Genomic DNA, 23,987 nt, shown 5'->3' with positions numbered 1-23,987 from the left:
GAGGGCAGCTCAGGGGTGGTGGAGGAGGAGAGGTTTCACGTTTCAAAGGTAAGGCTTTCCCTGAAAGAGAGCAGGATAAATAAAAACACAGGGGACTGTGAGCATATAGGGGTGTCAAGTGAGCGCTCACAATGGGACTCTCTGTGCTTGTGTGTGTGTGTGTGCTTGTGTGTGTGTGTGTGTGTGTGTGTGTGTGTGTGTGTGTGTGTGTGTGTGTGTGTGTGTGTGTGTGTGTGTCCGCGTGTGTTTGTCAGAATCATGGGACACCCATGCTCTGGGTCCCTTCTTCATCACCTGACCCTGTGACATTTCAGGGGTTTTTCCTGCTATGTATTGTGACATGATGATTTTGTATCAAGCAGTAAAAAAAGTTGTAGCATAACGTGTTTGAGTTAATTTGCCCTACTCGACATCGTATGTCCTAAAAAAAAAAGTTTTTTTCAATTGCACATCCTGCGATGTGACAATTGAAATGATAATATTGGGCAGCCCTACTGTATAGTAGAAAGGTTATTGTGACTGTATGTGTGTACAGTCAGTGTACAGTGTTTGTCTCATATGGCTGTTAGGTCACATGTCCACAAACACACACACAATCCATCCCATATGTGATGCATTAAGTGTCGTTATGCCCTGCTCAACTCAAAGCTCTCTGTGGGGACCATGTAAGTCTAAATTAGCGTTTCAATTCAAAAAGCACAATGTGCGTGTCTGTGTGTGTGTGTGTGTGTGTGTGTGTGTGTGTGTGTGTGTGTGTGTGTGTGTGTGTGTGAGTGTGTGTGTGTGTGCGTGTGTGTGTGTGTGTGTGTGTTCCTCTCACGCGGAAGGCTCAGCCTTCGGCCATGGTTGGGAGATAGCGTACCACCCCTGGGAGTGGGCTTTTGTGAGAGGGGGAGGTTGACAGTAGAGACCAAGACGATAGAGTCTGAAAGCTGGTTGAAGTAAAGGCCGAGAGAGAAGCAGAGGTTGAGAGTCCAGCCTTCAGAGAGAACTCCTGGGTCCCTCCCATTTAGGCCTCTGCCAGCTTAAACCCCGTTCCCCCGGGCGCCCCACAGCCGGAGCAGCCAAAGCCCAGCCAGCGCACCTACAGTACCTCAGCGTACCCCCCTCCCCCATCGCCCCCGGGCTGGTAACAGTACAGGTCAGGCTGAGGGAGGGTAATTACTACAGCGGTGCTGGACACGCCCCCCCCCCCCTACTTCCCTTCCCCTTTTAGGGCCAAACTGGGAGTGTTTGAGCAGTTGTGTTTTCTTTGTACGGCCAGGCCCGCTATCACATTACTGCACACATGCTGATGCAGCTGCAGCCCCCCTTACTGCCCCCCAGCCACCAAACCGGCTCCACCCCTCCCCCTTCTCCCTCAGGACCCCGGCGCTTTTCACACAGGCACCGAACAAGGACCGCCCCACACACCCACCCACCCACCCGCCCGCCTTTACGATACACGGGTCGGTCATCGCTTCTCCACATCCTCCACCTGCCCTCGCTCGCAGAACTAGCGTAGCCGCGAGCTTGCGGCTGCCAACGTGGCTAAAATCACACCAGGGTGTGAGCGTGGGGCAGCTCACAGCCTTCAAGACCAGAGAGATACTGCGCCTGGTCCTGGGGTAACTGGTGAAACATCGGAGGTTGACCCCCATACAGAGAGCTTCTCATGGAACAGACAGGTCTTAGAGGAGGTTGTAGCACTTGGCTAGGTAGCTAACGTCCAGGTTGAACCAGAGAAAGAAGGGATTGGTTACTCTGCTTATTTTTCCCTCCCGGTAGAAAGGGGTTCATTGATGGTTTTGGATGGGCTTCACTCTTGGAGGAGTGGCTTTTACTCCTTCTCCCTCCCTCCCCTTCTCTCTCTCTCTCTCTCTCTCTCTCTCCCTCACACACACTCTTTCTCTCTCTCTCTCTCTCTCTCTCTCTTTCTCTCACACACCACACACTCTTTCTCTCTCTCTCTCTCTCTCTCTCACACTCTTTCTCTCTGTCTTGCTCTGGGCTGTAGTGGAGCTTGTAAAGTCAGCAGCCATACATTACAGTATAATAATAATAATCCTGGGTTTATTGGGATTGTCATGGGGGAGGGGGGGTTAAGTGGATTTATAAGGCACAATTCATGCCCCTGTACAAAAGAGCGCTGTAGAGTAATATACTGTAGTGGCTGTTCCTCACCCTGGCAGGCAGAGGACCTATGGAAATAATGTGGTGTTCATTGGTCGATTGAGCACAAAGCCCAAGTGTGTGTATACACTGTATATGTGTGCGTGTGTGAGGAGAGAGTATGTGTGACTCAGCGTGTGGGGGTATTAATGACATGCCTGGTATTTAAACCGCCGTTATAACAATGGGGCTTAAGTCTATCCGTGGTGCCCACCGTCTGCTGTCTGCTCCAGACCTCATGGTACCAGTCTCCTCTCTCACCCACCCGGCAGGATGTGCACATCACCAGAGGGAACGCTCCACAGAGCCTTTATATGTGACCTCGGCCTGTTAACACGTCTACTGTGTGTGACCGAAGGGGAAGTGTCCGCTAGAAAGTTCTAGCCGTTAGCGCGGAGCCTAGACATCTGACATGTTAGCCTCTGAAAACATCTCAGCCAAAACAGTTTTGAGAAAGGTCAGTGAATAAATGTGTCTGGGCAAAGTTCAAATATTGTGCGAGGCTCTCAAGGATGACAAAAAAAACGATTCCCCTCAATGAGACCCGAAGCACGTTGAGCATTAAAGAACAAAGGGGATCAAAAAATTGACATTCCGGTATACAGTACAAAAGACAATGGCAAGTCATACATCTTTTGCCTCTCATATCTGAGGCCCTCTGTGTTGCTGTGTGTAACTGGGACAGTGTTATAAAGCATGAATGATTGCCTTGCTTCTTGCCATTTATGGGAAGTACAGTATAAGTATTTTCCATTGTGTTTTTGACAACCTTTAGGATTCAGAAGATGGCTGCGTATCATTCCTACACCCTAGCTGTCCGGAATGCAGGACGCTAGGCCAGTCTGGGAGGCTGGCATGAGCCCAGAGACAAAGAGAAGACCACTGTGTCGTCCTCAATGTCCAGATGGTTGGGGGTCACTGGGGGTCATGCCAGTGGAAAATGCCCTTAGTGGGATTGGCATGGGGTGTGGGAGGTAACGGCTGTCTGCAGAAATCAAATTCTGGCAGGATATCTCCCCTATTGAGCTTATCTAACTGGATAGAATTAGCCCACATAACTGGCTAGTTGTTCCAAAGACTTAGGGTGTGGTGAGTCATGGATAATCTGGCTTGAATTGCATTAAATCATAGTGAAAGGTGACCTCAAACTAGTGTTATTAGATTTTCATGATGGAATACTGTACACAGAGCAAAGGATTACTGGATCAGATGAGTCGGAGATGACAGTGTACAGTAGCTTGATTGAACACGTCACGCACACACAAACTCATGCAAGCGTTGCAACAGGATCCCTCTCATGCCCTGGCTGGCACATGGTTGGCGTGTGCATGCCACCCCGCCCTAGCGAGCAGAACGACATCTGTCTCCAATCCAAAGCATGTGCACATTGCTCACAGTGTGACATTCCCTTACGCTCCCTATAGCACGTGTTGTTTTTGTTTTTACCACTGGTCTGGTTTTCAACGTGGAATCAAACGGAATATATGCACACTCCTCACAAACAGATTCCTCTAGTTATGCTGCTGGAACACAAGATCAACTGCCAGGCTCAACATTCTTGGCATCTTCTTCGCACACAAACAAGTGGACTTGATGACCATTTATAGAGTATGTCCCCAACTAGCCCCGGGCACAAAATGCTATTTTAGAAAGAGAGTCCATTGTAGTCCAAACCAGTGATAACTCATTTGTATTCACAGACCGATCTTCTTTGAATTACTGATAAGGGTATTACAGTGGAAGCAAAGGCAATGCATCCATCTAACTCCCCCATACAGTATTATGTATGTAGAATACCTTCCTCCTGTGGCCTCAAACAATTGAGTAGGGACTCAGCTGGCTACATACTTCCACATATATTTGCATGCGGGTTGCATTGTGGGTAGGGTTTCTGCAGGCAGGCTGTGTGTAACGGAAGGATGGGGGTCTACTGTGACTGGGCTCATTATGGTACAGTATCTCTGTGGCCAAGGGGGGACACATTTATGGAGCGGAGAAGTGCGGGGGTCCCTGCCCTGCCTCGCTCAGCATTTCTATCCAGTCTGCCATCAACAGAAGCAGAGCACAGGGACTCCACAGACCCCCACTTTCAGTAGATTTCAACAGAATTCAACAGCCTCCAGAAAACTTTCTCTTCAATCTTTACATAAGACACCCAATTAGCATAGTGTTATGTCATTAGAGGCGAAGCGCTGTGAAGATGCATCGAGTGCCAGATAGTCGACGTATCTAAAGCTGATTTATAAGACCGGGGTTCAGTGAAATTAAGTGGAAGAAAGTTTGGGCTTGGGATGTTTATCTCTCTGTCTCCATCATAGATAGATCCCCCTTTTTTAAAGAGATTTAAGGCTGTATTCTGTGATAGATCTCAACATTATTGTATTTTTCATATTTAACACCCTAATCTATTCAGAGAAGGCATATTTACCTCCAGTCAGATCAAAAAGATGAATTGTGTTTGTGAGTCGATAACGAACACCATTTCTCTAAATGTTTCTTTTTCATTCTAGAACATGCTCTGATTAAAAACTTGTCAGGTTCTATCTCCATTTAATGAATATGCTGCTCAGATCAAATCATGTTGTACTACACTGTAATGTCTGCACTAGACCAGAGAAGAAGATAGCTACTCGTCATATAATACATGCCTTAACACTCATCTCAATGGAAATTATTTCTTCCTGAGAAAATTCCAGAATGTAATGAAACATTTGGATCATTTCTCAGATGAAGAAGACATGTAATATCTCCACTTCGCTCTTCAAATGTTTACTCGTGAAATTGTAATGAATTGTGACAGGTCAACATTGGAGGATAGTGGTTTCTGTCAGAAAGCTAATTTCTTGAACTCTAATGATTGTGACAGCTAAGATGTTCAGTGCTCCATACTGAAATCAGTCAGTATTTAATGTTATTGTCTCACACACTGTGTTACTCATGAACTAGGCTAATTTCTATGAATGATTCAATAGCCCTAGGCCTACTGACTCGTAACATTGTTGTTGTTACTATGGCTGTGTTCGGAATCGCTCCCTATTCACTATATAGTGCACTATATGGGGCGTCAGCCATTTTGTTTGTAGTGTCCGAATTCTCCACAGAATTTTCGTTCCCTATATAGTCCACTATTTATTACCCAGAATTCACCTTGATTTCCAGGGAACAGCGCATGTACCCTACATTTTCTCCGTTCCCTAGGTAGTTCACTACATAGTGAACCCCATATAGGGAATAGGGAGTGAGGGAACGAGGGAGCGATTCCGAACACAGTTTATGTTATGGTCTATGTGTTGTAAAACTGGGTTGATTCTACAAAGTCACCTCAAGTGTACATTTCAAATATTGTTATAAACCAGGAGCTAAAGGCGAGGAGGAGATACATGCAAGAGTTTTCCATTTACCCAGTTTAAGTCTAAGTCCCTACAAACTGGAGCCTCGTTATGGAAAACCTTGAACTGGAGCAGGATTCAGGAAGAGAGATGCAGCTACAGTACAGCAATGTTTCATGGGAGTTGAACTCTGAACCCTATCGTAATGAGACTACATTGCTGGTCTGCTGTCAAATTTTGTCTAGGAATGTGCTTAATGCTGCTCCTGGATCAGCTTATAACTTCTTCAATCTTGGTAAGGCTTGCTCTGGGAATGCAGTGGCTAAAATTTCATTAAAACAATGATTTTGCATTTGAAGTACACCGGCTTCACATCATCAAGGGATCACCCTCCCCCGCCCCACCCCACCCCCCCTCTCTTTGAAGCCAAAATCTCTTTAGGGTTTAATTTCCATCCATATAATAGAAATATCTCCCTCTATTTCTTGTTGCTGAGGAAAATGGACCTGAATAGAGAATCACCCCTGTTAATCCCTCTGGCGTTTAGTATGAGATGAACTACCTTAACACAGCCCACTTCTCACAGATCCTCCCATCTCACCAGCTAGCTATGCCATTTTATTGGCTGGCTTTCTTGTAATGTTTTGGAAGATCTGGGCCCCAGGCTCGGTATATTGATCATGTTTATGTTGAAGCCCATTATGATAGGCTTATGGCTCTTCTAGATTTATCTACAGTTTGTTCCCTTTGAAACAAAACAGCACATGGGCAGATAAAAGCTGCTCTCTCTGGGTATCTCTGGTGTATCAAAGGCCTCTTGTTCAGTTGAACATTGGTACAGTAGCTTAGCTATCTCTACTATTCTACCATACGAGTGATTTCTATAAATAATAAGCTATAATCCTCAGATGGTCTATAGAAGCTCCTTATGAAATAAAAATGTAAATCTTCATCCATTTAATCCCTTCAAAAACATTGTTTATAATGTTATAATGCTGTAATGCTGTGAATATTGGGCAAGCTAACACCAGGCTGCTGGGTAGTGCTGGATAGTTCATTGTTTCATGGCTGCTTTGTTAGCAGATGTAATTTATGCTTTTCAGACGTTCAAGGCTTTCTGCCCAAAAGCTTCAATTTGGTGTCCACAGGTAAATTGTTGCTTTTAGATACTTCTATCTAAAGATAATCCTTTAAAATAAAAGAATATAAGTAGGCCTACATTTCAGCTTTTCCTCCTTCTAAATATATGTCATATATATGAAATATATATATATATGACATATATTTAGAAGGAGGAAAAGCTGAAATATATATATATATATATGTGTGTGTGTGTGTGTGTGTGTGTGTGTGTGTGTGTGTGTGTGTGTGTGTGTGTGCGTGTGTGTGTCTGTGTGTGTGTTATCTACTGTTTCTGCTAAAATTAGATATAATGGAGTTTTAATTGGGGTATATCATTACATGCCTGTGGAAGACTGCACAAACTGCTGCATTCCTTTGACATTTCTCTGATTGATACAGGACAGTTAGCATGGATGACCTTTATATTTAGATGATGTAAGGAAAACAACAAAATGTGTTGTGTTGATAAACTATCTTACATACTAGGCATAGGCTTCATGCAACACTAAAAACTTGGCCCATGCATGGACATAATATCCACTCATTCCCATTAAACAGAATAAGATCAACATGTTATGTCAATCCATTTGTATACATGTAGGCTATTGATATCATCTGTTAGTGCTGATTTTCGTCCCAATACTCATACTCTTTTGGTCATAATCCTGTGTTTTGTATGTTTTCTGCTTAATTCCCTTAGTCCCCTGGCTGGCCCATGATACAGCTATCTATCAACAACTTCTTGTCATAACTGGAGAGAAACGCCTACATCAGTTATTGTACAGTAGCCTAGTATCAACAAGTCAAATGGTCACAGATACTGCGTAGCCTCTATGGTCATGTATTCATCACCAACTCGTTAAAAGAAATCTCAAAATCTCTGCAGCCTTAATGGAGCATTAGTGTGGGCCTTATTGCTCAGAGGGTATGGGCGGGGACCTGTTTGTTTTTTTGAATCCTCACAGGTCCCACTGTGATGCGTGCTGCAGAAGTATGGCACATGCAGCAGTGTAACGGCATAGGCTACCGGTATTCACTGGGAATTGACTCGCTATCGCCACGGCCACCCGATGTCCCTCGACTGACTGTTGTTGTTCATCTCTGTAGCAACTTCTATCGATCACGAGTTGTGCACTGAGCGACGGGGAGACAGTCAGCCTCGCAAAGAGCTTTTTATGTGCTTTGGAAGTGGATCTTATTCGCCTATTCTTTAGTCCCCGGTTTCGTATTACAAAGCCTGGGGAGTGCGCGGAGTGAGCGAGTTCCGCTATGTAAACTGACAGTATGTCTTTATTGCCTAGGCTATATGGTTCGCAAGAAACCTAAGAGAGAATCGCACACGCAATTATCTTAAATCTGTAAAGATGTGGAATGATTCCTAACTTTTCTTCGTCATCCAAACCAACGCCGAGATAACGGAGAGGAACGGGATACTGTATCGGTCGTCAGTTTACGCGTCTGTGCAGAGGAACTGTCAGAGTATTGCATAGCATATCACTACAGCTGCTGAACAGAGGATCGTTCTAACAACGACGCATTATTAAGGTTAGTTTGTTGCCATTATTGCTAACACAACTATATCATGTGAACGATGTCGGGATTACAGGAATTGTGCACAGTTCTTGTATTGATTCACTGCAAAACTGTCTCCGTTGTTTGGTTTTAAGCAGTCGCATTGGAGAGAAAGAAAAGAGGAAAAAGCTTCTGACGTTGGCTCAGTCGGCAGGGTTCCAACTGTTGCCCTGCAAGCTTTTAAAGTATTTTCATGTGCATTGGACGCGCTTTTATCCACATTTAGTCTATATTCATGATGCAACTTTATCTCCGATTAACCACTGTAAACATAGCGCACTGCGGCCAGGACGCAGTTGGAGGGGAATTAACTGTGTTTTTGCCAAAAGCGCTATAAAATCGTGTGTTCCTGGTCCACCATCGACGCAGGTTAAAGTGAACTGGTGAACTGGTTTTATTTTTTTCATGGATTTCCCAAGCCACCCTCGTAATTTGTTTGGATGTATGCAGTCAGTGCCACGTTTTGTGAGATATCATTGGACCGGGGTCTTATGCGATTCCAGTTCGATTAGCTGTACTGTTATCACCGCATTTAAAAGCGAAGACAGTCACTTAGGCCTAAGCCCTTATCAAAGGACCGGCATATATAGCCTACGATAGTTTTAATGTATGTAACATGAAAGCCATTTGGCTCTTTTTGAAGAGGAATTTGGCTACTGTTTATAACGGTGATATAATAATCCAGTTTAGTTCACACATTAATTCAGTTTTTTTCCTTTATTTTAGTCTATTTCTAACGTTAATGAAGTAAGTATTAGCTTCAGCTGGGTGATTACAGTAATTACAGCGTGACCAGAACAGGCAAAGCAGCGGAACTGCGCTCAAGGTCTGGACTGGACAGCAGAGGGGGGATGTGTGTGTGTGTGTGTGTGTGTGTGTGTGTGTGTGTGTGTGTGTGTGTGTGTGTGTGTGTGTGTGTGTTTGCGTGTGTGCGTGCGTGCGTGCGTGCGGGGGTGGGGGTACTCTATGTTTAACAATGGACCGGTGACCGGTGGTAGTTAGATATCGAATGCATAATAAGGACTGGCTGAGGGAGGAAAGCTGGTGAGCCTGAAAACGAAACCCAAGCAGGGTTATATAAAAACCCAGTGAGGCATAGTTAAATGTGTGTGTGTCATAGTCAGTGGTGTGTTGACCATTTGTCCAGTGTGTGCTGCTCTGACCGGTTTACTCCTTGGCTGTCCATTTGTCAGTGGGGTGGAACTGGTGGAAGGTAGTGCGCTCTCCCTGGGCCCAGATGTGAAACTGTCTATTGAGCGTCCTGCTGGGCTCCTGCCAGGCTGATCTCTTCATTGTCGACCACACAATGAACCCCCCATCCCCGACGCCCCTCCTCCTCCCACGGACCCCTCCCCCCTCCATCCCTCCATCCTCTCTTCTCCCCAGCCCCCTAAAAGCTAGCTCCCACTAAACAGCTTTTAATACTATAGCCTACCATTCTCATCCTTTTAACCTCAGCTGGCTAGATGGATTTGTAATGGCTGGGAGCCTTTATCTCCATTATTCAGTTAGCATGTGTTTGTGTCAAGTTGAGAGTTGCGTGCAGGGGCCAGGAGCGACGTTTCGTCATGCCTGTGACACACGCTGCACCACCAGATGTCCTCTGTCTGGTCCAGCCAGCGCAGTCTGACATCATCATCATCCTATACTGCCAAATGTGTCGCACGATGCAACAGTTAGCGTAGGTAGGGGGGGCACGGCGGCAAACAGCCGCACAGACACGCGAAGGGGCCGTGGAAACCAACTCCCCCGAGGACGGAGAGGTGATATAACAGCTCTTCGTTTGCACGGCTGCTCTCTGACTCTCCGTAACTGATTTGTTTTTAACTCACTGAAAGTAATCTGTTTGACTGAGGGCTCGGGCATTACACGGCCCAGTGAACGGCAGTTGGTTTCATCCCTGCTGTAGGATTTGGGGGTGGGGGGGGGTTGGTGGGAAATCAAGACTTTTAAAAATGGTCTCATTTCACTTTGTCTGAGAGATGAAATCCCACTGTATTTTTCTGCCCACCCCTCTCCCAACACTGGCAGCCTCGGGTCTACTTTGTCTATCTCGGTCCCCGACTTCCTCACACTCTCCATACTGCTGGATAGAAAAGTCGAGTGTCTGCTCTGTCAGTCTGTCTTCCAGTTTGAGTGGTAGAAGCTAGCTCGGGTGTGTGTGTGCACATGTGTGTGTGTGTGTTTGTGTGTCAGTGATGGTATAACGCAGGCCTGCTGAGGTCTGGGGAACAGGAGCAGATGGGTCATCTGTGTGTGTGTGTGTGTGTGTGTGTGTGTACACTAGGGGGGAACTGCGGGGGTTGGGGCTGGGCTGGTGTTTAGAGAAGAGGGGGGCTGGGAGGGGGGCCAGTGTGTTTTAAGAGCATCATCATGACTATGGAAGGGCGGGGGCGGGGCTGATACAGCCACTGTGTTTTGATGGCCCTCTCATCCAGAGGCTGTGTGTGTGTGTGTGTGTGTGTGTGTATTTGTGAGCGTGTGTGTGTGTGTGTGTGCGTACGTGCATGTGCGTGCATTTGTGTGTGTGTGTGCATGCGTGTGTGTGTGTTGGATTGAGAGAGGCTGCAATGTGTGCGCAGCTGTGGGCCAGGGTGAGAGAGACAGATCAGCGCAGGACTGTGAAGTGTGGCTGGTCTCTCTCTCTCTCTCCCTCTCTCTCCCTGTGGCTATACACACCATCCATACAAACAGGGACACACACACACAATTTTGGATGCAAACACGCACAGCACAACGAACCCTGGTCAAGGCCTCAGGCTAGTTAGAAAGTTTCCTAGACGGATAGGCTGAGTTCTAGCTCTGGTTCTGACTCTGCACAGACATCTATAGAGAACTCTATGGTCTTGGTATAATCACAGAGAGCTTTCCCTGCAGAGTGCTATTCCAAAGTTCACAAGTGTAGTTTTCTGAAAGCTGGGTGTTCTGGAGTACTACCTGTAGGGGAGAGAGAGGGAGGGAGATGGAAGACGGGAGGGGGAGAGAGAGATAGAGGGATGGAGTGAGAGAGGAAGTGTGGAGAGCTATGACCTGCATTACTGACCAGTATTGACCATCTGCTGCTTCACCATCCTCCCTCAAGGCTGTCCTACTGATCGTCCCACACCCCGACCAAGTCGAAAGGGCGGGACTCTGGATCGACCCGTGTACATGGTCCGTGCGTCCCGTATATGTTATTACCAGAGCCCGCCACCGATTCGTTTTTTTCCAGTACATTTTGCTTTATTAAAACTATGCTTGGTGTCTCAGTAAAAGTGTTGTCTAGTATACTCAGAAAACCGTCTTCTTTCTAGATCCACAGAGATCAGAGCTTGAGGTGTTTGGCGTAGTTCTGTCAATGCTTGATGGAGACATTGTACAGGTGAACACACAGGTTTGTGCAGGGATAGATGTTAGCTAACTAGCTAGCAGAGTTTGCACTCAGCGTTTATACAGTATCACAAGCTAGCATAATATAACACAGTAGTCAGAAGTTATATCTTACTACACCAAATCCTTTCATTTAGCTGCAAATGGTCGGATACTGTATGTAAAAAAAACCTTTTGAGTCGACAGGATGATATGAGAGAGGCACTGGCAAATGAAACACAATATATATGTATATCATTTTCATACACTGACTGTCCCTGCAACGTACTAGCGTCATATCCAGGGGGTGTACTTGTACATCAAGCTGCCTCACGCTACAGAAACAGGAGATAGTCTCCTGCCCTATGGGCCACTAGGCCCGAGAAACATTGGTTCTCAAAGGCTACTTACTTATACATTGACACTGTTCAACTCCAAACTGATCAAAATAAGGCTACCTAGATTCTGTAGGCCGAGGGGATTCCAATGATGTCTACATCTTTTTTTGTGATAATATTTTTAGGATAAGTTATTTCTCTTTTTCCCCCAATACAATTATACAAAGCATAAACATCCCAGGAATGGCCTGATCCTTACTACCAAATGCTGCAGCATTTCTTGACCATACCGCATATAACACGTGCTTAATGTCAATGTAATGATTGTCTATATATCATCTGGACAGGACCAGGGTTTAATCATATTTCAACAATCAACAAGGCTCATCTGTAGATGCTATTGAATGTAAAGGGTCCTAAAATCTTGACTGTATTCCACTGATTCAAGGGAAACAAACCTTTATTGGATTTATGAACAGCTTATGTGATGGATGCTTTTCTGTTTTCAGACTGTAAAAAAGAAAAACAAAAGAAGAATAAAATAGTCTTGACATTTGATCGATTTTACTGACCGCTAGATCCACGAGAAGACGAGTAGTGGGCATTTACAACCAAAACACCTAGGGGGATACCCAGTTGAATGGGAGTCAGTGGAGCAGTTATTCTCCGTGCCAGTAATGAGACAAAATCAACTCGAAGCAGCTCGTCATGCTGGATTCTGTGAGCCGAGACGAATCCAACGATGTCCCCCTCCTTGACATTTTGCTCAATGTCCCTGACCATTAGGTCCCTGAATAAAGGAGATAAGCTCCCAACTGAATGGGAGTAGTTATAGTCATTATATTTTACAACATACAGTAGATCAGGGGGGTATTCCAGAAGAGGGTTTAGTGAAAACTGAGTTGGCTAACCGTGAGATTCAATTCAATCTCGGGGTTAGCAAACTCAGTTTTCACTAAACCCGCTTTCTGGAATACCCCCCAGATGTCAAACTAGACATTATGATGGCGTGTGTGTTCCTAGACACGGTTTGTGTGTGTGTGCGTGTGTGTGTATCCGTGTGTGTGTGTGCAAGTCCTCGGTAGCCAATTATATTTTGCTTAATCAATGTTAGTTCTTATAATGTCTCTCACTTTAGCCTGGAATGGGGTCATGCTCCTCATAACATTAACTATGGATAGGGGGAAAGTGGCTGGACACAGGGCCCAGTGATTTCCTCTTGCTAAAGGCCTTCCAAAAATGTATTAAAATGTGTGTGTGTGTTTGTGTTTGTGTGTGTGTGAGTGTGAGTGTGTTTGTGTGTGTGTGTGTGAGTGTGTGTGTGTGTGTGTGTGTGTGCATGTGTGGGAGATTTTTACTGTTTCTGTTCTTCTTAGCAGATGTTTTCAGCAGACGGTCCGCAATTTTGTGTACGAGCATCATTTTAATTGTCAGGCGTCAGGATAATTCCAATCTATTGAGCAGAGTGTTTGTGTGTTTGAGTGTGTGTGTGTGTATTTATGTTTGTGTGTGTATTTGTGTGTATTTATGTTTGTGTGTGTGTGTCTGTGTCGGTGATCCTGGTGTGTGTGTGTCGGTGTCGGTGGTCCTGGTGTGTGTGTGTGTGTGTGTGCGCGTGTGTGTGTGTCGGTGTCGGTGGTCCTGGTGTGTGTGCGTGTGCGTGTGTGTGTGTGTGTGCGTGTGTGTGTGTGTGTGTAGAGACAGTGAGAATGTTGCTGTTCCTCTGTTGTGTAGACCTGCGGCTGCCTGTCTTGCTGGGGGCTGTGCTCGGCCCTGGGAGCCTGTTGCCTCCATGCAGAGGACCAGCAGGAAACCAGCCCATTTTCCCAGTAGAGTGCGGCAGTTTGTTTTTATTAGAGCTTTTTCTGGCATTGTTCAGTTCAGATACAGCTTGCCTTCCCGTGTGACTGCCAGTATAAACCTCTGGTAGCCGGAAGCAGCCTACACACACACACACACACACGCATGCATGCACGCCTGCACACACATGCACGCCTGCAGACACAAACACACAGACACACACACAAAGAGAATAAAACACACACAGTCACTCACAAATGCATACACACACACATGCTAAATGCTCTCAGAAACACACACACGCGCCTGCGCCCTGCATTGACACACTTTCTTTACGTTGACAATAATGCACACATTTTTACATTATTTGAGTAAAGAAATAAAACAATAAGAAGTAGAGCTGCAGTTGTTTTGGAGCAGGAGCTTGGCCTTTCTCCAGGGGGAAGGAGCATGGAGGCAGGGTGGGTGGGGGCCCAGCCTTATCAGCCTCCCCCTGAGAGGCAGCCTAGCCCCAGCCACCTCCGCTGACCCTACACCGCTTTGCTCTCAGGGTGTGGCTGGCCAGCGCCTGATCCTGGCCTAACTTAGCTTTTCTTCATCTAGTCTAGCGCCTCCTGCAGGTAGGTCAGTGCTAGGTCACTAGTAGGGCTGTCAATGTTAATGCGGTAACGCTCGCGATTAATCTGGAAACTTTAACTCTTAAAAAAAGCTCTGATTCCTCTAACAAGCCTGGCTCCAGCCCCTGAATCTGAATGTCAAGGCTACTAAATTGTCACGCATTTCTTTATTCTAACACCACACATGTAGGCGATTTCACCCCCCCAAAAAATACACATAAATACTTTTGTTTTTATTTTAATCATGATTAATCAAAGCCTATTTTTGTCATGAACTAAAAATTTTTTTTTTATTGATTGACACGTATTTACTAGCCTTAGTTCCTCTGCCAGCTGGGTCAGCTTCAGAGGCCAGAGCCAGGATAATGGTTCTGTTGTTCAGGTGTTGGTTCAGTCTGGCTCTGTGTGTGTGTGTGTGCGTGTGTGTGTGTGTGTGTGTGTGTGTGTGTCTGAGAGGCAGTGAGAAGGCAGGGCTGATGTAGAGCAGAGATCCCACTCTATTGCGGTATAGAAGACCTCTTAATTTTCTGGCTTTGTTTGTTAATACTGAACCAAAGAAAGCCATGATAATGTGTGATTTTATATAGCATGCCGGCAATCTGGAATTGAGAGGCCTGACCCAAACATGCAACGTTTGCTAGTTGTCAAATGAGAAGCTGGAGTTGCAGGCTTGGCTGCATTTAGCCAATGTGCCTGAGCCTGGTTTCAACCCGAAATTGTCTTAGTAAGTTGTCATATTATGCAACTTACTTAACTTGATTTAAAAGTAGACTAATTCGTAGTTGTTTGAATGGGAATAATCTATTCAGAAGAAGGCTACATACGGAATTAACTCAATAGTTGCCTGCCTACTTCCTCTTGTTTAAATTTGGAGAAAAGAGCACGTTGTTTCTCCCAACTCTCTTCTCATTGGCAAATCATCAAAACGTCACAGCCCTGTGCCGCAATGCTGGCTGTCCCATTTATACAGACAGCGATTCAGCAATATCACTACCTCCGTTGCCGGCATGGAAGGCGCGATAGAATATTCCCCCCATTCCATGACGGTGCTTTGTATACAGAACAATGAGGCGTGATAAAGGTGCGAGATTCCCGCCATGAAAGTGCTGTATAAAACCACCTTCTGTTTACCCCCTCGTCCTCCCAGCCTGCTGCAGAGTGACCTTTGACCGGGACCGGCTGAGCTCTGCGGACCCCCCGTTGATCTCTTCCACCCTGCTGCACTCTGTCTGTCTGGCAGAGAGACGGAGGGAGGGAGGGAGGACGATGGCATATTTGATGTAATGGAGGGCAGAAACAGAGGGAAGAGTGAGAGGAGGTCAGGCAGAAAGAGATGGAATGGGGGAGGAGAAAGAGAGAGAGAGGCCTGCACACCTAGACACAGGCTCTGAGAAACCAAGATAAGGCTGGACCAGCAGTCAACAATTACTCCATCAATCTCCAACATGGCCCTCCTCTCTCTCTCCCTTTCTCTCTCTCTCTGCCTCTCTCTCTCTCTCTCTCTTCCCCTCTCTCTCTCTCCATCTCTCCCCCTCTCTCTCTGTCCCTCTCTCAATCCCCTAGCTGTGTGTCCTGTGTATTTGTAATAGACCTCTCCACGTGCCCCCCCCACCCCCCTTCTCTCTCACACACACACACACACTGACTCGTGGCACATGGAACAGTTTATCTAGGAGCGTATTTTCTTGCGCCTATTAAGCAAAGGCTCTTTTTTTCTCTCTCTCCAAAAAGCAGGGGGAGAAAAGCAAACTCTTTTCCTTTACTGTGTTGTTTTGTTTTTTATTGTGGACCAGAGGCGGTCCGGGTCGGCCCACGGCATATTGGAGGCCTGGCCTCCTAGCCGTCTGTGAGCGTGAGTTCTTTCTATCCACAACCCCCGCCTTGCCCCAACACCCCCCCCCCCCCCCCCCCCACCCCCGCCAACACCCCCCCGCCAGGCTCTTAAACTCTCTGCTTCGACGCGTCCAGAGAAATCAATAAAGCCTCTCTTTAAAAGAGCCCAGAGAAGTAATGAGAACAGACGTTAGAGAGGCAGAGCCAGAGATGCAGATGGACGCCTCCTATCAGGTGCCTTTCTACCTCTCTTTTACTTCCTCTCTCTCTCCCCCTCCTTACTGCCCCTCCCTCTCTCTCTCTCGTTCTCTCTCTGTTGCAGAAGGGGGGAGGGGGCCCACCTGAAAGGCAGATTAATTCTTCTGCCCCTGCTTTAGATTACCCAGTCTTTCAGCTCTCCTTCTGCGTGCTGTATCTACTGATGAGGCATGATTTGGGATTCAATTTCTCCTCTGTTCCCTGTGGGAATTGGCCTCTCTTTAATTAATTGATTTTTGAATTGTTAGTTGTTGGTGTGTGTGTGTGTGTTCTCATCTGTCTGTGTGTGTGTGGTATTCATGTGCTAGTCTAACCCAGCAGGGTGCCATGGATGTGTGTGTGTGTGTGCGTGTGTGTGTGTGTGTGTGTGTGTGTGTGTGTGTGTATGTGTGTGTGTGTGTGTCGGTGGGTGGTGGATATGTGGTTTTGTGTGTGTGTGGTTGGGGTGGGTGTGCAGTTGTGTGTGTGAGTTCAACCATGGCTGTGTTTTGCTGTGTGGACATTTACTTTGTTCTGTTGTGCATTCACCAGCGCTCTGCCCCTCCCTCGTTAACACTAGCGTTATTGTCTACTGCACAATATAGCCTGACAGCGCTGTGTTCAAACACGCTTGCCGCTATGACGGCGCTCGCCTGACAGTGCTACCCTTCAGACCTCTGCTTTGTCGCCATGGTGCATGGCCAGCTGATTGGGATGTGCTGCATATTGTCACAAGCCTCCAGTGCCTCCCAATAGACCCCTGTAGTGGCGCATACACTGCAGAGATCGGGGTCGTGTGTGTGTGTGTGTGCGCGTGTGTGTGGGTGAGGGAGAGAGCTGGGAGAGTGTGTGTTTCGAGACTGCAGCAGGCGACACAGCGTTTTATTGACACGTTTACAAGTCTTTTTCTGCGTGTTCTGCTACGATGGAGAATTAAAATGCAGAGTCGCTGATGAGTCATGAAGGGGAGTGAGAGAAAGCGGGCAGAAGATACACACACACACACACACATTCACGTGTGTGTGTGTGTGTGTGTGTGTGATTCAGTGCCAGGCTAGGCCTCGCGCTGCAGCAGAGCCAGCACCAGAAGTAATTGGAACCGGTCGATTGATTTACTGGCGAGCGGGGGAATATGGCGTCGGGCTCTCTCTCTCATTCAATCAATGAACCGCACAGGTGGACAGCGTTTAGGTGGCCCCAAGCCACGAGTCCACCGCCAGCTCCGTCCGCACCATAGAACTACAACTACCACAGGCCCTGTGGTGTCGCTGCTCCCAGCCGTGACCGCAGCCTGTCCTGGCAGTGTTTTTATGGTCTGTCTTGATTTCATTTATGTATACTGCTATGTCATATTTCCCCCAGCCATCCCCCACACCGTTTTACTGTCGTTTTTCCATCTCAGGCTATAACAAAATGTCCCCTCTTTTTCCCTGACTCACAGGGTTCGCTTATTGATACGAATCCATAAACCGCAACCTCCATCTCTCCTCTCCTTTCACTTCCTCCTCTATCACCTCCTCCTCCTCCTCCTTCTCCTCCGTCTCCTCTGGCTCTTTTGAAGAGAGAGGGTATCGCTCACAGTTCATTACAGGGAGCTCTCATGCCTGAGCATCGACCACCGACACTACATAAACTGCTTAATAGCTTGAGTTACACTTTAACATCATTTCACACTGCACATTACCACGTGCATTGATCCCACTGTAAAAGGATAACAAGTGGGGGAGGGGCCGGGTTCAAAGGGGGTTCGATCACACACCCCCCCCCAATCCTCTTAGCCGGCCCTTGATCCCATCAGCCAATCAGTTAGTGCTCCGCCGATCTTATTAACACCTGATTGGGCCTGGTTGTGGAGCGGGAGGGGTATGGTGTATTTTCTGCACGATGCGGAAGCAGTAGGACACGGTCTGTTTGTAGTGAGCGGGCAGCTCTCTAATGGTCAGTGACAGGGCGTTGGTGGTTGTTTGGGTTTTATCGGGCTGTTTTCTTCTGGGAACTGTTGCTCAGGCTGTAGCTGTCCGTCACGAGGCTGAGATAGGAAGACCCAGCGGCCACGCAGACTAGCAGCTCTACAACAGCCCTTCTCCTGCCTGCTCGCTGCCTCTCACACACACACACACACACACGCACGGCTATACTCCCGTTGGCACGCTCTTCCTTCCACTGTCTGACCCGTGCGCGTGGGGCCGTTCGTTCTCCTTTGGCGGGCGTGGCTGAATAGGAGGAGTCAGGTGGAGTAAATCTGCCCGAGCGGACCCCCCCTTCCCCCACCCCCACCCCGGCCACGCCATCTCTCAAGGGGCTCAAGGAGCAGCCAGGGAGAGCTGGGGAGGAGGAGAGGGGGAGGAGGAGAGGAGGAGGAGGAGGGAAGCTGTGGCTGTGTGTAGTTATTAGGATTATTAATATAGATGACCTCATGCCAGCAAGGTTCCTTTGAGTGTGTGCAGCCATCTCTGCCCCTGTCTCCACCCCCCCCCTCCCGACTCCGCCACCCGCCCCCACACACAAAAACTCCTTCTCTCTTCCTTTCATTCCCTGCCTTCTCTCATTTCCCTCTGTTCCTCACTCTTTTGTCCTTTTCCAGCTACTCGCTTTTTGAGTGCTCCGTCTCTCCCACTCTCTCTCCCTCCCTCCCGCTCTCTCTCTCTCTCTCTCTCCCTCCCTCCCGCTCTCTCTCTCTCCCTCCCTCTCACTCTCTCTCTCCCTCCCTCCCGCTCTCTCTCTCTCTCTCCCTCCCTCCCGCTCTCTCTCTCTCTCTCTCTCTCTCTCTCTCTATCTCCCTCCCTCCTGCTCTCTCTCTCTCTCCCTCCCTCCCGCTCTCTCTCTCCCACTCTCTCTCCCTCCCTCCCGCTCTCTCTCTCTCTCCCACTCTCTCTTTCTCTCTCTCTCTCTCTCTCTCTCTCCCTTCCTCCTGCTCTCTCTCGCTCTCCCTGGACAGCATGCACTTACTCAAACTCTGTTGTATTCAAGATCACCTCAGCCTCACCTCAGTGTGTGTGTGTGTGTGTGTGTGCATGCGCCTGTGTGCGTGTGTGAGAGTGAAGACGGATGGCTCTCTTCTCCCTAGCTCGTCTGTCTCTCCCTGTCCGTGGATGTGATTATGTGTTTATCACGAGGGCCTCGCCGCGCGGAGGGGGCCCCCAGGCAGACGAGGTGGGGGGGGGGTTAGCCTCGTGAGGAGCGTTATCTCGTTATGCTGTCCCGCAGTGCGCCGTCTCAACGGAGAGCCCGGCCCCGGGGGCCCAGGGGACACACGCGGGGAGGCAAACACATGACATCACCACCGCCACTACACCACCGCCCTGCCCCGGAGTCACCCTGCCGAGCTTCACAACAGGTGGCACACACACACGCTCACACACGCGCACGGTGACGCTACACTCCCACACACTCTCAAACACACGAACGGCTTTCCGTGTCCTCTTTTTTACTCTCTCGCTGTCTCGTTCTCTCTCTCACCCAAACACGCTCACACACACACACACACACACACAGCTTTTAACTATCTACAAGAGGCATTGTTTTCGTAAATCCACGGTGGCAGCCCGCCGTACAGTCTAAAGCGCACCACTGCGGTTTCATGTTGTCTTCAGAGGCTCCAGGTCTGCCTCTGAGGGGGGGGGGGGGGGGTAAATGAAAAGGAACAGGATCTCTCTCTCCCTCTTAAAGAGCTCCCTTTCAGCTCCGTCTGACCGACCTTGGAGAGAAGGGGTCCGTGGAGGAAATGTCAGGTATTATTCCGACAACGGACTCCCAAACCTGTTGATTTGTACAGAAGCCCAGAGGAGCATAGCGAGGTTCTTTAATCTAGCCTGAGAGGAGAACATCCTAGCCCGGTATCTCACGGTATTCTATAATGTATCCCCCCCCCCCCCCCAGACACATAACCAGGTCAGGCTGCTTGGATTATTCATTTCTGTCTGGGAGCAGTTTTTCTCCAGATAAAAAAGACTACTACAAAAAAAACGCTAGACAGACAGAGAGTTGGAAAGAAAGAAAGAGCAGGAGGAGAGATGGAAATAGAATAGAGAGAGAGAGAGATGGAGACGGAGAGAGAATTGAAGACGGGGAGGTGAGCGAGGATGAGGGGGAGAGGCTTTGGCCAGAAGGAAGAGAGTCGGTCCAGCGTTTACTGAAGGGATTGGAAGCCGGGCGTTTATCAGCGGGCCTCTCTCGGACAGGGGTCTCTGCTCGGCTCGGCTCTTTTATGAGGGAAATATTCGGATAAGTCTCCGACGGCTTTGGGCCTTGATGTGAAAAGGTTACGGCGAAATCCGGCGCATTAGCTTGAGATCCTCCCGCTTATATAAACACACAATAGACACACATACACACGTTTCTTCTTCATACGCACACAAACACACGTTGTAGGGTATACCGGACGCCAACACGCATACACAGACCGACTCACTCTAGACGCACACACACGCTCTCCCAGCTTGACCCAGACACTGCCGGTTGCGAGGCGGTCACTCCAGGTGGCTGGGTATTTCATTCCATGTCCTCTCGGCACGTCGGCGAATTAGGAGAATAATAAGCAGTGCTGCTAGCCGCGTAGCGCTGATCCTGCCAATATCCATCCAGAACAATCATCCGTTGTGAGGAAAGCGCACATTCACAGAAAGGCTAATCGCTCTATAGGCTTCTCCATCATCCTCTCGTTCAACCGGAGCAGAGGGGGGGGGGGGGGGGGAGGGTCCATCTGATGCTCACTCCCCCGGCCAGATAGTCTGGGCCCCTAAATCAAGAGCTGTGAATAATTCGAGGCACTTAGGGAAGGAGGGTTCAGGGGTCGCGGGCACTTTAGGACAAAGGGAGCACACAGCCTCGCCGGACCCCGTCTCCTCGTCCGCGACCCATCTTTCCATTTTCGGTTCTTTGCTTTTTATAGCTCCGGACGTTTTGACCTTGTGCACGTGTCACCGGCACGGCGGCCACCGTCAGTCATCAGCGGCCCTCAGCGACACTCAGACCCTAAACCAGTCCTGGCAGCCATTCTGGGGCTTTATTGCCACATGCCTCTTCCAGTCTAGACCCTGGCACTCCTGAACTGATTACATCTGTCGGGACTGATTCACACACTCACACACACACACACACACACACTTCACCCTCACTTTCTACAACACTCGCATCTCATTAGCATCGGATTTCATCGGCCCGGACTTTGCCGCTGCCGATTAAGCTGAGCCAGAAGGTGCTGCATTAAAGAGTGCTCTCACGCTCTCCCCGCTGTCTGTCAGGGGGTGGGGGGGGGTGACGATATCACACTCTCACACTCTCCCCGCTGTCAGCGATGACACGGACAGGTCGAGGAGCGCGTCGGGCGTGAAGTGATTTGCGTCGCCGGCCTTCGCTACTGGACTAGTGGGGGTGGTAATAGTTGGGGGGGGGGGGTCGTTAATCATAAAGCTATGGGCGATTTCTCGTTATTAAAACGAAGGCTGAAGCTGCGTCGGGGGCTACGCGTACAGTAGCTAATTCATATGAGGCTGGCTCGGTTACATGCGCCGCTGAGCCTGTCCAATCAGCAGCTGGAGGGAGCAGGGGGCCTTGGTGGGCAGGTGTTTTATAAATCCTGCTCTTTAACTAGCCCCCCCCCCTCCTCCCCTTAACCTTTCCCCCATCTCGCTGTGTGTTTCTGTGATGGTGTGTGTGATAGTATTCAGCTCTGCCTTTTGTGTGTGTGCATGTGTGCGTATGCTGTGTGTGTGTGTGTGTGTGCAGCACAGTGAGGTCTGGCTGTCTTCTCTCCCTTCCAAAGGGAGGAGGAATGGAAATTTAGCTTCAGAATGACCGTCTTATTTAAGACTATCCACTAGCCAATGTGCTGTCACTCAGTCGCTGTTTGTGTGTATGTGCGTGTGTGTGTGTGTGCGCGCGCGCCAGATTTTGTATAGGTATGCGCTCCTGTTACAGTAGGTAACCCAGTTAAGTGCGAGGGTAGTGTGCTACTTTTCCCAGAACCGAGAGGAGCTCTGTTTGTTCATGTGTGAGGCGGAGATTTTCCAAACAGATTGTAAAGCCATTCTGCTGGGGCTGGTTAGGAGCAGCGCCGCGGGTTCAAGTCCAGGTGGAGCCACCAGCTGAGGGCTTAAACGCTCCGGCAGAAACGCAGCCCCGGGCTCCCGAGAAAGGATCACGCTACTGATTTAGGCGGCCAGATTAAGTTTTCAGGTCATTCGATTAAACTAACTCAATCTGCGAAGGCCTCGTTTTTTATCGCGTGTGTGCGTGTGTGTTTACGTAATGTGTTTTTCTGCCCTGGCGAGATTGTGGATAGATCCAGTGACTTATTCAGTATTTACGTAGCCGCTGCTGACCGCCTGATTGAAGATTGTGATGTCAAAGGTTTACTGCTCTTTTGTAACATCCTTCAGTGTAACTCTAGCTGGCTGCTTTGCTATTGAAGTGTCAACCAACTGTATAGAATTCTCATTACGATTATGGAGCCATTGATGTTGACATGAATCCTGCCTGCAGGTCCAGGAGCTCTGTCAGTTGGCAGTTATACGATATTCAGTGTGAGAAGAGCTAAGCTTCCTGGGCCATGAGAGAGCATCGCAAATGAATTTGAGCCCGGGCGCTCTGCTTTTATCTCCATTCCCTTTGTATGTTGGTGACCTGTGTGTGTGTTGAATGTGTGTGTGTGTGTGTGTGTGTGTGTGTGTGTGTGTGTGTATGCCGGTATCTCTGCGTATGTTTTTTTTTTACGCGCGCGCACAAGTGTACGCCTACGTGTCCGTGTGCCCGTGCGTGTGTGTGCGCGCGCATGCGACCACGCTCGCTCTCTCTGCGGCCAGAGCTCCCCTGAAAGGGACATTAACCTGATTGAAAGCAGCCCCCCCCCCCCCCGCCGCCCCCCTCTCTGCCAGCCCAGTTTGACCTTCAGTGAGCTGTGCTCGCTCCGCCTGACACTCCCACAGGAAGTCTTAAAGCAGAGGGGGAGAAGCAAAACACTGTGGCGTCCTTTTACAGCCCCAGCCAGGCCAGCCACAGAGACAGCCTTCTCCTCTGAAACACACACACACACACACAGAGGAGGGAGGGAGAGGGAGAAAGAAAGAGGAGGAGAACAGAGGAGGGGAACGGGTGTGGAAAATGAGGGAGAAATTAAAAGAAAACGGGAGAGGAAAGATGGAGGGAGAGGGAAGTAAAGGAAATAGAATCGCGAGGAACGGGGTTGTCAGAAACGGGGACGTGGAAATTACAGACATTTTCAGGGGCTGTCGGAAAGAAACGAGGGTTGTGTGAGATATCCTTCAGTAGTGAGGGTGGAGAGAGGGAGAGAGGGAGGGAAAGATGAAGACGTGTCATCCGTTACTTTTCAGAGCGTGTGTTTCATTATGGAAGGCCGCCAGCGAGCAAAACGCCGTCAGGGTTGGTGGGGTCAAAATGTGAAGTGTGTGATGGTGAGGAGACCGCTAAATCGCTGCCCTCGTGGCATTGAAAGAGAGGCAGTGCTCTCATAGGTTCTGGACCTGCCACTTTGATTTGCTCGGATGGGAGTGTCAAATAAACAAGCCGGGTCATTGTTATCCAGAACCACCTCCAGAAAACGGAGGTACAAAAGGCGATACTTACACACACACACACACACACACTGGGGAAAAAATAGCCTTGGCCTGTGTCTGTCCCAC

General features: G+C 48.5%; 1 protein-coding gene across 1 annotated transcript in view; it reads left to right on the top strand.

Moving 5' to 3' along the window:
- Window positions 1–8,042: 8,042 nt before the first annotated feature.
- sema4c (sema domain, immunoglobulin domain (Ig), transmembrane domain (TM) and short cytoplasmic domain, (semaphorin) 4C) overlaps window positions 8,043–23,987 on the top strand; it is a gene marked incomplete at its 3' end in the record, with an annotated part of 33,743 nt that continues 17,798 nt past the window's right edge. The window contains exon 1 of the mRNA XM_084457452.1: window positions 8,043–8,147. The remainder of the gene's footprint in view (window positions 8,148–23,987) is intronic.

This window comes from Borostomias antarcticus, assembly GCF_949987555.1.
Source record: "Borostomias antarcticus genome assembly, chromosome: 23".
In the NCBI taxonomy this organism is placed as follows: domain Eukaryota; kingdom Metazoa; phylum Chordata; class Actinopteri; order Stomiiformes; family Stomiidae; genus Borostomias; species Borostomias antarcticus.
This window is presented reverse-complemented; position numbering and strand designations above follow the sequence as displayed.